Source organism: Vanacampus margaritifer, chromosome 2 (assembly GCF_051991255.1).
Source record: "Vanacampus margaritifer isolate UIUO_Vmar chromosome 2, RoL_Vmar_1.0, whole genome shotgun sequence".
Classification (NCBI taxonomy): Eukaryota; Metazoa; Chordata; class Actinopteri; order Syngnathiformes; family Syngnathidae; genus Vanacampus; species Vanacampus margaritifer.
This window is the reverse complement of record NC_135433.1, coordinates 16030064-16044912: the sequence shown is the minus strand read 5'-3', so window position 1 is coordinate 16044912 and position 14849 is coordinate 16030064. Positions and strand designations below refer to the sequence as shown.

Here is a 14849-nt window from a genome sequence, read left to right as displayed (position 1 = left end):
TACGTTGGGCTGAATGATGGCATGTGACCCAGAAATAGAGGTTGTGACCTTTCGGAGTAAGGAGAAACAGAGAGAGGGTTTTTTTTTCTGACACGGAGCTGATGAAATGGGAGTAATGTGTGCATTCGCTAGCAGTGACTCACCACTGCACGAGCTGCAAAAACAGCCCAAAATTGTTCTCTCTCCGCATGGAAAGTCCACATTCCGTGCGTTTTGTGCACTCGGTGTGTGGCTACTTTGGTGTGACCGTGTGCACCCACGTGTGTGCACCCCCACAACCCCTGTGTGAGGCGACGCGGCGGCAAGGCTGTGACAAGGTGTCGGCCCCGCGGCCTTTGAACTCGACTGCTCGGTTCCGCCAGCAAGATGACGGTGAGCGAGGAGGACGGCAAGATAACTCCCGCCCATCCTCCACATGTGGACCAATCAGGTGGAAGCACTTGCCATTTAATTTTCAGACCCGCCTCCCTATCTTCAAAACAGAAGAACTAAATGTCTTAAAAGGAAATTGAACATAATTCATCACCAAATTTTACCAAATAAAATTTAGGGTAAAACGATAACAAAAATAAAAAAGTTAATAGACAATTTCTGCATCACGATTTAATATTGCCATCCAATGCATTGTGCTGCTCCTTCTAGTGTGCCCGCCTTTGGCCACAGGGAGGAAGTATAAGACAGTCAGACAGACACACAAAGACAGTTTTCATTTTCTACAATAAGAGTAAGTGGCTCAGTCACACGCCGTAATATTAGTATTTTTTCATAGAGGCCAAAGATATGCCTTTGCATATATTACATTATCTGAAAACCACAACTATTGATGCTAAATTGCATAGTAATGGTATTTTGTATTGCTTGTTTGCATTAAGATAAGCTGACTTTCCTCTGAGATGTTGATTTTCTATAAATTGCTCACGACAGATTGCTGCTAATTGTGAAGTGTATTATTGAGTTCACTGCCACTACAGCGCTTGAATCATAAGTTGACGCTTGCAAGTCTACGGAAGCATATTGCATTCACTTGGAAAAAAAAAGTCCTGTTTTTCTGACAAATTTTTGGGGGGAGCTTTGTTTTTTTTGAGTTTTTTGTTCTGTTTTATTGAATATTTTTTCCCCAGTTTTTTTTTTGTTTTTTTGTTCTGTTTCATTGATTTTTTCCCCCAGTTTTTTTTTGTTTTTTTGTTCTGTTTCATTGATTTTTTCCCCCCGTTTTGTTTGTATTTTTTTTTCTGTTATAAAAAATATATATTTTCCTCTGTTTTTCTGAATATTTTTTTTTCTGTTTTTCTGAGTAATTTCCCCGTTTTATAAAGTAATATTTTTTCTGTTTTTCTGAATATTTTTTTAAAGTGGTTTTCCCTCAGAGGTTAGAGAACAAACCACAATACAGTATACACATTTATTCCTTTATTGAGAGCCAGTAAGTAAACATGACCATCTTATTGCATATGGAGGTATGCGGAAAAGTGTCCGCTTCCGCTATTAGCGAGTCTGCAACAAGTCACTTGGAGTTCAGAGGTTAAAAAAAAAAAAAAGACTCAGAAAAACAGAACTGCTCTGTTTTTCTCCATTTTTTTTCTCCATTTTTTTTAAAATAATTCCCCCCTGTTTTTCAGAATATTTTTTTTCAGCCTGTTCTTCTGGGAAAAAAATTTGACCGAAAAAATATATTAAGTAAAACAGAAAAAAATGTTCAGAAAAACTGGAAAAAAAAAATCAAAATATCAAAGCTCCCCCAAAAAATTTGTCAGAAAACAGGAGTTTTTTTTTTTTTGCGAGTGAATGCAATACGCGTCCGTACAAGTCAAAGCAAAAAGTCTCATTCAATTACATCACCGATAGTGTGGAGTTTGTCTTTTACAGACAAGAGCAACAATTAGAAAGTGATAGAAAATTTTACAAAATCTTGTAACGTACAAATTATTTTAATCATTGTTCTAATGAAAGTCATTTTCTGGGGTAACAGTTTTTGAAATTGCAAATATTTCAATGAGGTCTCATTTTCCCTGTCCCCAGAATGCCGCACATGTGTTGTTGCTATTTTGTAACATAGAAATATTTGCACTGAGTCATTGCGCTGACAATTTGACCCCCTGAGAGCATTAAAACTGTCATAAATTGCATTATGAGGACATTAAAGCAGGTGTAAAAATGTTATGAGCGTCTTTAACGAGTGTTGTAGAATCCAGCCAAGCGTTTTCTTTTGATATTAAATTTTATTTAACTTTTAAACAAAATTATTCCACCTACACTATGAGACAAACATCCATCAGATTTGTGGACTTCTTAATGATAGTGCCTCGGAGCAGTCGTACTGATTGAGTGTGTTTACCAACAATGTATAAATGTAAATGTTTTCTAGCAGAGGTGGGAGTAAGTCACATATGTGCGAGTCAAGTCTCAAGTCTCATCTTCAGTTTTCAATCAAGTCCCAAGGAGGGCTGGCTGATTATGGAAAAAAATAGTCATCATGATTATTTTTGATTGATATTGAAAACACCATTTTTCATTGATTTCAGAACTTCACATTTATATTACTACCAAAATTACATTTTAACTGTAATTTGAAAGAACAACTACAAAATAAATTTGTGTCAAAGTATAGAATAATAGCAATCACAAAAATACACACATTAAAGATGTTAAGAGTAGAAGAAGAAAGTTATGATTGAACTTTATTCATTTAATTAATTTTTCACAGATTAGAGAGCATATGTGTCTTGGAGTATTTCCATTGTACCTGTCTGTATGTGTTACTACAGCGTTTGTGTGTAAATATTTGTTATATGAAGGAATATCACTCCAGGAACTCTATGCTAATTTTCAATTAACCTGTCAATGGAATTTTGTATCGACCTGCTAGCATTAGCATGTTTTCTACCCATGAGCAAGAAGGTGCATTCAGGGTACTTTCACAATGTAGGAACTTGCAAAAACATACAAAACTGTTCGCACATTAATCGTTTTTCTTTGATTAGAATGTTTTTATGACTGTGAGAAGCTAAGCTCAAAATCACAATTAAATTTCAAAGTAATCACCCAGCCCTCGTCCCAAGTTGCTGTGGCAAAAATTAAGGAAGTCAAAAGTCAAGTCTTGCAATCTTGCGCAGTCACGACATGTATTCCCGCATTAACGGCAGTCTGCTGACTGTGGCTGCGGAGCAAATAAAGTTCATTGTCGTCTCTGCTCGACCCTGAATGAAAGACCTCACTCATATTCGCCTGTCACGTTGTGGTCCCGCCCCCCTCGGACCCCCAAGGGGAAGTGGCATAAGACCTGTCACCCCGCATCACGGCGATGGCCCGAGCCAGTATGTAAATGTGTCAGCGCGCGCCGACTCACGAGTTGGACATATCGCTTTGAATATGCGTGCTCGACAATGACTGGAGCGTCAACACGGGCCTGACTGCATCCGGCACGGGCGTGTGCGTGTGCTGCGTCTGTACTGTACGTCTGAGTCCATCCCGCGTTACGTTACAGTGACATTCCCAATGGGAAGGTGCCTGCCGCGCGCGCAACTGCTTTCGTTTGCTACAATGCCCATTTGGCCTTCATGAGCGAAGCCTAGGTGACACGCCGCCTCATCTGCACGCACGCCACATTTTAGCATCAGCGTGAAACGGGTTAGCAAGTCAGATTTTCACTCAGGCTGCGAGAGGTCATGGCTTTCCAATTACGGATGACCCTGAAAGCTTTCATTTAAGCTTCAACCTTACATTCCCAGTTGGTACCGCACACCAAAAAGCAGTGAAAAAGTAAAATGAGCAAAATTAGCCATTAAGCAGGTACTTGTGACTTTTTTGTCTAGGCAGGGGTAGGCTTGTTTAGAATGTGAGAGTGGTCCGAAGTTCAAATCGTGGACAAGCCCTTCCTTTACAGTTCAGTTACGGATCTTGAGCCTTTTTTAAAAGACAGCGTGAAAGGGGCTACGCTGTTGGAATTAGCATGTGAAAGGATACTCTTAACTAGTTGGTCTAGGGCAGGGATGGATAACTGGCCGCACCCACACTCTGAGTGGCCTCTGATTAAAAAAAATATATATAAAAAAAATAAGAATTTTGTTCTTTTTTTTGCTGAGGTGGGAGGTGTCTAAAAATGTTTCCGCTATTACAGTGGACCATTACTCGTGATTCACCACATGCAGATTCATCTATTTGCGGATTTCCCCCCCCCAATATTTTTTTATACAATACTAAAAACATAACAGCTTTATTTTGTGCTTCTTTTTTTTTTAAATAATGGGAGAGCCAACCCACGTTTTTGGTGGAAAACGTATATTGGTGATTTAGCATCCTTTTCTTGATGATTTTTTGGGGTTTACAAACCAACAAAAATACAAAATAATAATAATACAAATACAAATATAAATTCATTTTAACTATTTCTATTAGTTTCACATTTTTTCCACTTTTGTTAACAAGAGTATAAAAGCCTAGAATTTTTTTTATTGTGCATTTAGAACTGATATAAAAATGTTGATTATTCGTGAGGTAACTATTGAAGTCATGCGATTAATTACAATTAAAAGTTTTAATCATCTGATGCCCCGAATTTTCTTCTAATTTTAATCTTTTCTTTTTCTTTTTTAATTAGGTGCATCAGGCGATTACAATTTTTAATTGTAATTAATCACATGACTTCACTAGTTAACTCATGATTAATCACAAATGTTTATATCTGTTCTAAATGAACAATACATTTTTTTCTAGGTTTTCATACTCTTGTTTACAAAAGTGGGAAAAAAATGTGAAACTAATGGAAATAGTTCAAATGAATTTTTGACGTCTGTAGCCGTAAATGGCAGTGAATGAGTTAAACGTCTCTTGGTGTATATGTCATGGGTCACGACACATCACACTACTTGCCAGGGGTCATGGCATCCCGTGGTGGCCTCGTTTCCCTCTGGTGTCATCCTTAGTCGCAGACGATCAAACGGAGGTCTTCGTAATGAAAATCTTTATAAGAACAGAAGTGCCACCTGCTTGAAAGTGATGTCAGGACAGCCCCCAGTAGTTTCACTTTCATAACAACGTTCGGCTGCTAATTTAGCACTTTTCATCCTCTAGATGAAACTAGCGTGCCAGATTATTTGTTTATTCCAGAAATAGTCCCCACCACCCAACCCCCTTTTTGAACTGCACTTAAGTCGATTTTTCAGATGTGTATACTTTTTACATGTAGCAACTAGGCTCATTACATTTTATTTAGCTCTGTGGATGAAGACATGACACAATTAAGACAAGTCAGTCGATGCGGCGACCCTTGGATGGGACAAGCCGAAAGCCACAACGACACCGTGTGATTCTAAACGATCACTTTAGGCCCCGAAAGTGGGCGCCTGTTTACAGCCTGACCTCTTCACGGCTGTTGAGGTGGTTAGCCGGCCAGAAGCGTCGAGCGCCGTCCCCTCGGCTGCCGCTCTAATGTGGCGCGCAGCAACTGGCAAACCCGAAAAGGCAGAGCGAGGCGCAGTCGGAGGGAATCCAGACTCGTTGGCAGGAATCGAGACGGCGTTTCCCCTCAGCAAGTCGCGCTCTGAGGATTAACGCTGGCTGCGTGCGCACGTCTGCCAAAGCAGATATAAACATAATACCTTGATATTGCACATTGCTTGACAACCTGTTTAAATATATACTGGAAACGCGTATACAGCAAGCAGGAGCATCGCCGGCGCCTCGCCAACTGCTCCTTTAGGGACGGTGACATCATTAAATATTGACGGTTTATGTTAACTTACTGCTGTTTTGCCCCCCGGTTTAGCATTAAAGCTACTCAACGCAGAATATTACATTTTCTGTCATCTGTTGACGAAAAATAAAACTGCACAAACCCTTCTTCACATACACAATGCGCACATGACATCACATCCGCAGACAGAGCGTGGGAAATTCCAACCCGAATCCAATCTGAAAACGATTGGCCAGAGGCTTGCAGGAGTACCCAATGTGAACAACTAATGTGTTAATCTACTAATTAGAAGATGTTTCAGTCATAAATGAGCTAATAAAAAGGCTATTGTAAAGTTATTTCGAGGCAAACTGTTACAGAGAGCAGCTTTAACTTTAGCTAAAGTTAGCCTAGAAGGTTTCAAAGTCAAGGTAGCTAATTTTTTAAAATGAGAAATTATACGTGTTAAAAATAAAATACAGAACATTATTGCAATACGTGAAAAAAACATGTATCACTAAATTTTGTGTGCATGATCAATTTTTTTTTTTTAAAGATTTTAATCAACAAAATTTGGCAATACAGTAAGCTCAGCCCCTCCACAACCACTTCCATGTTCACAGTCACACTATTTCGTGCATTTATTTGTTTTTATTTCTTTATTTTTGTACAGTTTATAACCATTTTGATTTAACTCTCATTCATATTGCGAGTAATTTCACCGTCACCCACTAGATTGCAGAACGCTTATTTAGTTTGAGATTGTGTAAATTTGAAAGAAGAATGAAACAGGAAGTGTTTGGGCACATCTTAGTTTTTATTAAAAAATGATTGAACGACGTTCACTGTAATCCTGCTTTTTACTCCTACAAAAAGTGTGAGATGGTAAGTTTGGACAAAACAGGATTTGTTTACTGTGCTGTTTTGCTCTCATTACCCTTAAGTGATTGCATTCTTTTTAAGGGGTGTTTAAAGACCTTTAAAAATGTTAGAAATGCTATAACTAGGGAATAAAAAAAATAGAAACGCTTTGAACATACATCATTTTTGTTAGACATCCATACATGAGGTATGTTATTATCATCTTCTGAAGGAACACCTGCCACTACCACACGAAGTGCTGTGATTGGTGTATAATTGACCCTCCGCTGGCTGCTTGTGACACATTTGCAACTGCCAAGAAACAGGAAGTGCATTCACTGCCCTGAACGATAGCGAATAGACGTCTTTGAAGCGTGTCATTGACTTTAAAAAGCCTCCCGCGGGCGTTGCGCTAGGCAGCTACCATCACTGCAAAAGCCTGATTAATTGCATGTGATTAACTTTTTTTTTTTTTTTTTTTTTTTATCAATTACACTGTAAATTTGATCCTTGGAATAATGTGGGGACACTTTTAACGAACAAATTAGAAAAGCAGAAGTAGCATTAATGAAGATGGTCCCCGACTTCACTTCATACACGATTTAGTCGCCATGCGTTATGCACTTTAAAAGGTTACAACAAAGTCTAATGGGCCTGCAGCTTGACAGAGCGTCGTTAATTGCGCACCCGTCCCCCAAGAGTATCATTCAGGCTTTTAACTATCAGGAAAATAAATGTATGGTATTGATTTTCATAAATAGCCACAAATTAAGACCTCCGTAAAGACATGTAAGTAACATCAAGCCAGGATGGATGCCGTGTTTTTTTTTCATATACCCTATTTCCTCTAATAGGATCTCCTCTAATAGATTAATTAATTGCAATTAATTGCAGAGTCCACAATTTCATTATTTCCATATGGCAATGTTGTGTTCGTGTGCGTCCCAATTACACAATCACGCAAACATACCAAGGCGGTAACTGAGGAGAACGGTTGAACAGGAGCACTTTGGCTTCAGCTGTGGCGCTGCCACACACAATCTTCCCCTCATCGCTCTTCAGTGCAGGTGTCCAATCCCACCCTCACTCAAGTTTCCCCTCCCTCCTCCTCCTCCCCCCAATTGCTGGTGCAGAAGTTGTAACAAGGTGGGCAGGTCATCGGGCAACAGAAATGAAGCACTTTGCAGGAATGGTTAATACGATAAATGTGTTGGAAGGCCGAGGAAGCTGAGCAGAGGTATGTATGCCCTCTATGAAGTAATTATGAGTGGAGGTGTGTATGCGCTCCCTACTGCGTGGTAAATACCGATGTATGCATCCTTATGTGAGCAGGGGTTAGGCCCATCGATTTGTGGCCATATGATGAGTGGAGGCATGTATGTGCTCCATACTGTACAATGAGTTCAGGTATGTACAGTATGTGCTCCATGTTGTAATGATGAGTGGAAGTGGTGTATGTATGCGCTCCATGACTTACAGTACGATGAGTGGAGTTATGTATGCACGCTGTATATGTGCTCTATGTCCTCTGACGAGTAAAAGTATGTATGTATGTATGTATGTATGTACTCCAAGCCATATGATAAGTGGAGGTATATGTGCTCCATGTCATAATACTAGTGGAGATGTCTTATGTATGCACACCCTACCATACAGTATATGAGTGAAAGTATATACTGTCTCTACTACATGCACTCATCATAGGTGGAGGTATGTATGCACTTCATGCCTTGTAATGTGTGGAGTTATGTATGTTCTCTGCACTGTCATGATGAGTGTAAGTACTGGATATACACTCTCCATACTGTACTATTTGTGGCTGTATGTATGCACACCATGTTGTAATGAGTGAAAGTGCAGTATGTACTGTATGTGCTCCATGGCATGGTGAGTGGAGTTATGTATGCACTCCATGTTGTAATGACGTGTGAAGGTATGTATGTGTTCTGTCTTTTGATTAGCAGAAGTATGTATATGCACCATTCCGTGAAAACAAGCATTGTCTTATTTATATATGTGCTCCTTGTGGAGCTACGAACTGTATGCATTCCATACAGTATGATGAATGGAATTTTGCATATAATCCATATTGTGACGATGTGTGAAGGTACTGTATGTATGCGCTCCCTGCCGTAATGATGAGTGGAGTTATGTAGGCACTCCATGGAGTGTGGGTATGTGTAATGTGCTCTGTTGCAATTAATGGAAGTATGCATGCAATCCATACTATATGATGAGTGGAGGTATGTATGCACTCCCTGCCATACAGTGTAATGAGCCAAGGTATCTATGTGCTTCATTCTAGTAATGGGTGGAGGTAGGTACAGTATGTATGCGCTCCATGCTGTAATGATTAGCGGAGGTACGTATGCGCTCCATGCTGAGGGTAAATACATCACATCCATGTGTGTGCAGCGTAAAGATCCCGCTTTCTGGTCACCGGAGCAAATCCTATTGCATTTCTGAAAAAAATGTAATAGATAACGCTCATTTTGTGCAGCATTGAGGAGGAAAGTCTTCATATTTGAGCCCACGGATGATCATTCAAAAGCATCCAGCGTGTCATCACGCTGAGCACTGCCAGGTGCAGGTCGTTCCCCCGGTTAAGTGCCCTGAATGATGGTGGGACGAAGAAGGCAGCAGGGGGATGGGGCGCTATTGGCTTCATAAAGGGATGAGGTGATGCAGCTTAGAGAAAATACACAGCAGGAATGAAGCTCGGGTACAACAGCTAACATGAGAATCACAGCATGATTTATGAAGAGAAAAAAAATCGATCATATTCATTTTTGATTAGCAATATCCGAGATATTAATGTTAAAGAATGTTTAATATTGTGCTGCTGTTAACACTGGCAGCATTAAATAAACGCATTCCTAATATATATTTCCGCTTACAAATATTTGCATTCTGTATTTCTCTCAAGCTGCTGCGCCTCCCTGAACTAAAACTCTCATGTAGTTTTTAAACCACTGATGTACTGTAAATAATTAATGCAATCCCTGCAAAAAAAAAAAAAAAAAAAACGATAACAAAATGTATTTCCAAATGTTAGTTTTGCATATTTACCCAAACAACAGCAAAATCATTTCCCCTCATTTTTCTTAGGCTGCTGTGCCCCTGGAGTTCTGATACTTTGAAAACCACAACTAGTTTCCCAGGTTTCCACACTGATACATTGTTAATGTATCAGACAAAAATAAGTTTCTATTATTGATTATTAATTAAAAAAAGAAAAGATGTATACCTCTCTGACAGTGACAATCAAAACTGAGCATTACAAAAGTACAATTTTGCTATATTTTAGCCTAACTGTACAAAATACTACCTACAGGTGCATTGTTTTATATTGAAAGGTGGAAAATGACATTTGGCTGAACAACTGCCCGACGTTGCGCGTGCACGAGCGCCAATTAAGACGCGCGCGCCCAGAAGAAGAAGTCACTGGCATTCATTAATGTGAGCAAATGTCACGTGAAACAATTCCCCGTATAAATGACATTGAAATAAAAATCTGTCATACACATGCAAGCATTTGTGTGCTCGGTCTGTTGTCAAAAGGCGCGTGCACGACCACCCCAAAGTGGGCTTGGGGGCAGGGGAAGCGGGTGTCACACATACGGGGCAAAAAAATGGACTCTGTAATATGATTGCCTAATAATAATTGTCTTCGAAAATGAATAGCAAGTGTTTGCTTACCGCTGTGCGAGTCTGTGAAGATGCTTTAGGGTTCAAGAAGAAGCCAGGAGGAGGAGGACGAGGTTTATGGACTTGGCTCGGTCCAAACTTGAAGATCTGCCGGACTTTCTCGCTAGTCTGTAATTCTTATTGTTTCATTTCTCCCCTCTTCTTCTTTCCTCACACCCCCACTCTTCTTTTGTCCATGTTAGCCTGCCTTGACACAATGTGGTCACTATGTGGTCTGCTGCGTAAAAGCGGTGCCACGATCCCAGCGGGCCCGTTCTGTCACAGCGCTGCCGGATGATGGTGATGATGTTCGGGTCATGTTGACGCTGTCAACCGAACCTTCTTCAGTGTATTTATTTTTGTTCCGAAGGAGGACCCACCTCTCGCGGCGATCACAGCTGAAATCGGCGCTCACGAGTCGGTTATATGCTTCGATCAGGCTCGCTCACATGGTTCGCCCCGTATTGTCTTCCCCGCTCCACATCCTCCGCGGACCACCGACTCGCCGATCTGTTGATCACCGGAGAGCAGCGCTCGGATCCCGGGGAGGGGATAGGCTGGGAAGCGGAGTAGTAGAGGTGGTGGTCTTCGGTTCCGTTTCTGGAGATTCCTCCGCGTGGAAGTACGGCAGCCGAAACCGTGGTCGGCTCTTGAGTGACAGCTGAGGAGGGTCGGGCGGTGGGGGTCTCGTAGGCATGCGCGCGCGACTTGGGGCGAACGAGAATGGCGCGTGCGCATCTGTGACCGTGCGCGCTCCCAATGGGTCAGCATCTGTTTAATAAAGGAACAGAGGCCAGGAAATTATTATGCTAGAAAATTATTTATGTAAGGGATGGATGGATAGATGGATAGATAGATAGATGTGATCAAACATTTATATACACTTGTAAAGAACATAATGTCATGGCTCGACCGAGCTTCCAGTTATTTCTATAACTCTGATAGAGTTGTTAGAACGGATAATTTCTTGTCACAAAAAAGATTCATGATTTTTTTTGTTCTTTTATGACTTTATTCGGGGTTAACAGAAAAAGTGAGCAAATCTGCTGGGTCAAAAATATATATACAGCAAATTCTAATTTTTGGTTACATGTCTCTTGGCCATGTTCACTTCAATGAGGCACTTTTGCTAGCCATCCACAAGCTTCTGGTTAAATCTCTGACCACTCCTCTCGACAGAATTGGTGCAATTCAGTTACATTTGTTGGCTTGTTGTCAGGGACTTTCTTTAGCATTGTCCACATGTTCTCAAAGTCAGGACTTTGGGAAGGCAATTCTAAAACCTTAATTTTAGCTTGGTTTAGCCATTCCATTATAACTTTTTATTCAGTCGAGCCTTAAGGTGCCGCTTTTGGAGGAAAATCTTCCTTCTTGAACCACAGTCCATGGCGATGCAAAAACACGGTTGACTGTAGACACTGACAGCTGGCAGATCTGCTTTTGGGCGGTTCTCGCTTGACTCTTTATCCCCCCTGACCGATTTTCTCTCAGTGATAGCTTGCATTTTCTTCCTGATCATAACAGTGATAAACAGTGCCATGCACTTTATAGACTTGCAAACAATGGCTTTTGCAGGCACTCAAAATCACAAACAAGAAGTTAAGAGGCAATCGTATGACACTCATTTCATTGACAAAACTTTCTAAGTTACCAAAATTGCCAATTCATGTTGCTGTATGTATATTTTTGATCCAGCAGATTTGCTCGCTTTTTCTGTTAACCCAGAATAAAGTCATAAAAGAACAAAAAAAACAAGACTTTTTTTTTTGTGACAAGAAAGTATCCGTTCCAATTACTCTATCAGAGAGAAAAATCAGAGTTATAGAAATAACTGGAAGCTCAGAGAACCATGACATTATGTTTTTTACAAGTTTATGTAAACTTTTTATCACGACTATAGGTGGATAGATAGATATTGGTGTATTTAGGGATAATGTTTTTGTTTATTGGTTTTGCAGGATTTTGGGAGATTTTAAGGGAAGTGGGGATTTTGCAAATTTGGGCAAACTTTTGTAGCTCTTGGGAGATTTTTTTTCCCAGCATTTTAAAGGTTTTCGGGAGATTGCCATATTTCAGGAGGTCCTTCCGGTTTGGGGGGATTTGGGAAGATGCTTAGAGATTTGAAGGGGATTTTGATCTGTATTACTTTTAAAAATTGAAATAGGAAGTTGCGTCGCCACTTCATTGTTCATGTATTGCTGGTTCATCACTTCCTGCCTCACTCAGCGGGTGACGATGAGGCAGAGTCTGTGATTTTGTCAGGGGAGAATGATTCAGGATTTGAAGGTGCTGCGGGCATGGAGTCACGTGGCGACATTTTGTCTTTTTTTCTAAGCGTTGACCTTAACGGACCTCAACATGTCACACGGGAACAACTAGTCAGACTACCAAACATACAATCACAGGACACTTAATTTGGTGTATGTAAATTTCAATTGGAAAAACGGTTTGGATTTATAAGGTGGGAGTGCAACTCAATCGTTCTGCTTTAAAGGGTCCTTGAGTCATATTGCATCCCATGTATCAAGATCAAATGATCCTTTATTGGAGAGATGCACACCCCATATATATAAACATTTATATAATGGGTTCCAGTTTAAATTCAATGTAAAAGCTGAATGAGGTAAAAGATGCGGGGAAAAAAAAGACTGAGGCGGTGGAGAGCAGATGGAGCCCGGAAAAAGGGGTCTATCTTGGCCCTGAACGCACCATAAGAATCTCTCTGTGTCTTTCTCCACCATGGTCTATATTTAGCACCGCATGGGACCACAGATTGTTACAAGTGCTCGGGGGCCCTTCAGTGTTCAGACCGGCAAGAACCGCCGCCATCCGTCTCGTGGCCCGCGGCCGGGAACGGTCCACGACTCAGGCCAGAGTGCTGGAGGAGGACGAGTGACGGGGTCACGTCAGCTGAAGTCAGCCTTTTTCCATCAGGGTGAAGGACCCTTGAAGACGTTGTTGCCTTGAGATATGAGTTTCATTAGTTTCATGACCACACTCAAAACACTTATGAATTTTTTCCTTTGAAATGAATGGTAATGACATTAGTCTGTTCAACCAAAAACAAAAATTGCTGCATTTTAATGAGAAAAAAATAGCACTCTATAATATTGTACTTTATAAAAATATAGAGTAATGACATAATTCAAAAGAATTAAGCTCATTAGTGCAGCAATAGTATTAGTTGTTTTTTGCAGAGGATCAAGGATATATCACTGTGACAGTCGACGTGTTTTGTGTTCTGTTGCATAGCGTATTGCTACGTATGCTGTTCATTCAAGCAGACGTACGGGAAGATTTGGCTGGCTAACAGTCCTGGACCGGGCTGGTTAGTCATGAATAAATCTTGCATTGTGAAAAACATTGTTGCTGTCTGTTGAACTCTTAACATCAATTACAAAATACTTTTGATGAACACGCGTTGACTGGCCAGTGACAGAGGTGTGTTTGTTTTTGGTACCAAAACAGCAAATGGAAATATATCAAATAGATTGGGGGGCAACCATCTACCTTCTTATTCTTTGAAAATGTTGCTCCAGCTACATTCTGTCTTTGCCATCTCCATCACCTCCAGGCAAGTGGGGGATCTAGAGTGTCATGTTGGGTGGTGTATTGTCAGTGTGAAGCAATAGACTGAGCCACTCCGACACCCTCTCAAGTCCTGCGAAGGCGTCTAGACAAGTCCATCCGTCAGCATCACGTGTGGTTAGATGATGTTAAGTCTTTAGTAGATATCCCACTTAAGTGGACAGTAGCTCTGTAGCTTGCATTTTAAAAGGACTCCAAACAAACTATCAATATTTATATTTACATTGCAAGTCGTGTTGCTTCAATGTCTTCACTGCCATATTGCATCAGTCTCTTATTCCTGTCCCAACTTTGGCTTGGTCCCCGCCTGCCTCCATTCATTCGTCAGCCTGTCCATCAGTCACGGCCCACACAGTGTTGCGAGCCGACATGCCGATCACCTCAAACGTCGCCGCGGACGCGACCCCGTGCCGTTTGGTCGGAAAGTTTTTGGCCGGTTAGAGAGGAGCTGCTGATCAGCTTCCATTGGCAAATGAAGTTGGTTGAAGTTTCTGCAGGTTTTGTCAGCCATGCTTAACTCTTTGACTGCCAAAAACGTTATATAACGTTTAGTAAAATCCTATGGAGGAGTGCCAAAGACGTTAAAAGACGTTTTTTCAAAACAGAGGTGAAACTAACCATTTTCTATTGTTGATTACTGAAAAACGGAATAAGGTAGAAACAAACTTTTTTTTTCTGATGAAAGACGAGAGTCCAATCTTTCATTTGGTAGTATGTGTGTTTCCATAGTCCAAACACATAATTTTCTGTGGACCTTGAAAGATCAGTCAAAAATGCTTAAATCGGCTGGCACCCACGTCATCCCTTTTATGAAAACGTCTGGCAGTCAAAGAGTTAATGGATGAACATCTGACTACCTAATTAAATGGCATTTGCTGTGTTCAAACAGGGTCAGAATTTGTAAAGTTGAATTCAGTTCAGCTCTAGGTCGCAAAAGAGAACTTCAATATGCTTCGCCAATCTTTCATGTTATTTTTATTTCAATTGTGTGATTTTGCTATCATTTGGCAGCAGGTCTGTGAGGTTTACTGACATGTCATTC

At 40.7% G+C, this 14849-nt stretch overlaps 1 protein-coding gene across 1 annotated transcript in view; it reads right to left on the bottom strand.

Moving 5' to 3' along the window:
• Window positions 1-10918, bottom strand: part of gjc1 (gap junction protein gamma 1) — a 45417-nt gene extending 34499 nt beyond the window's left edge. Inside the window, exon 1 of the mRNA XM_077559258.1 lies at window positions 10232-10918. The gene's annotated coding sequence lies outside the window, so the exon portion shown is untranslated. The remainder of the gene's footprint in view (window positions 1-10231) is intronic.
• Between the last annotated feature and the right edge of the window lie 3931 nt (window positions 10919-14849).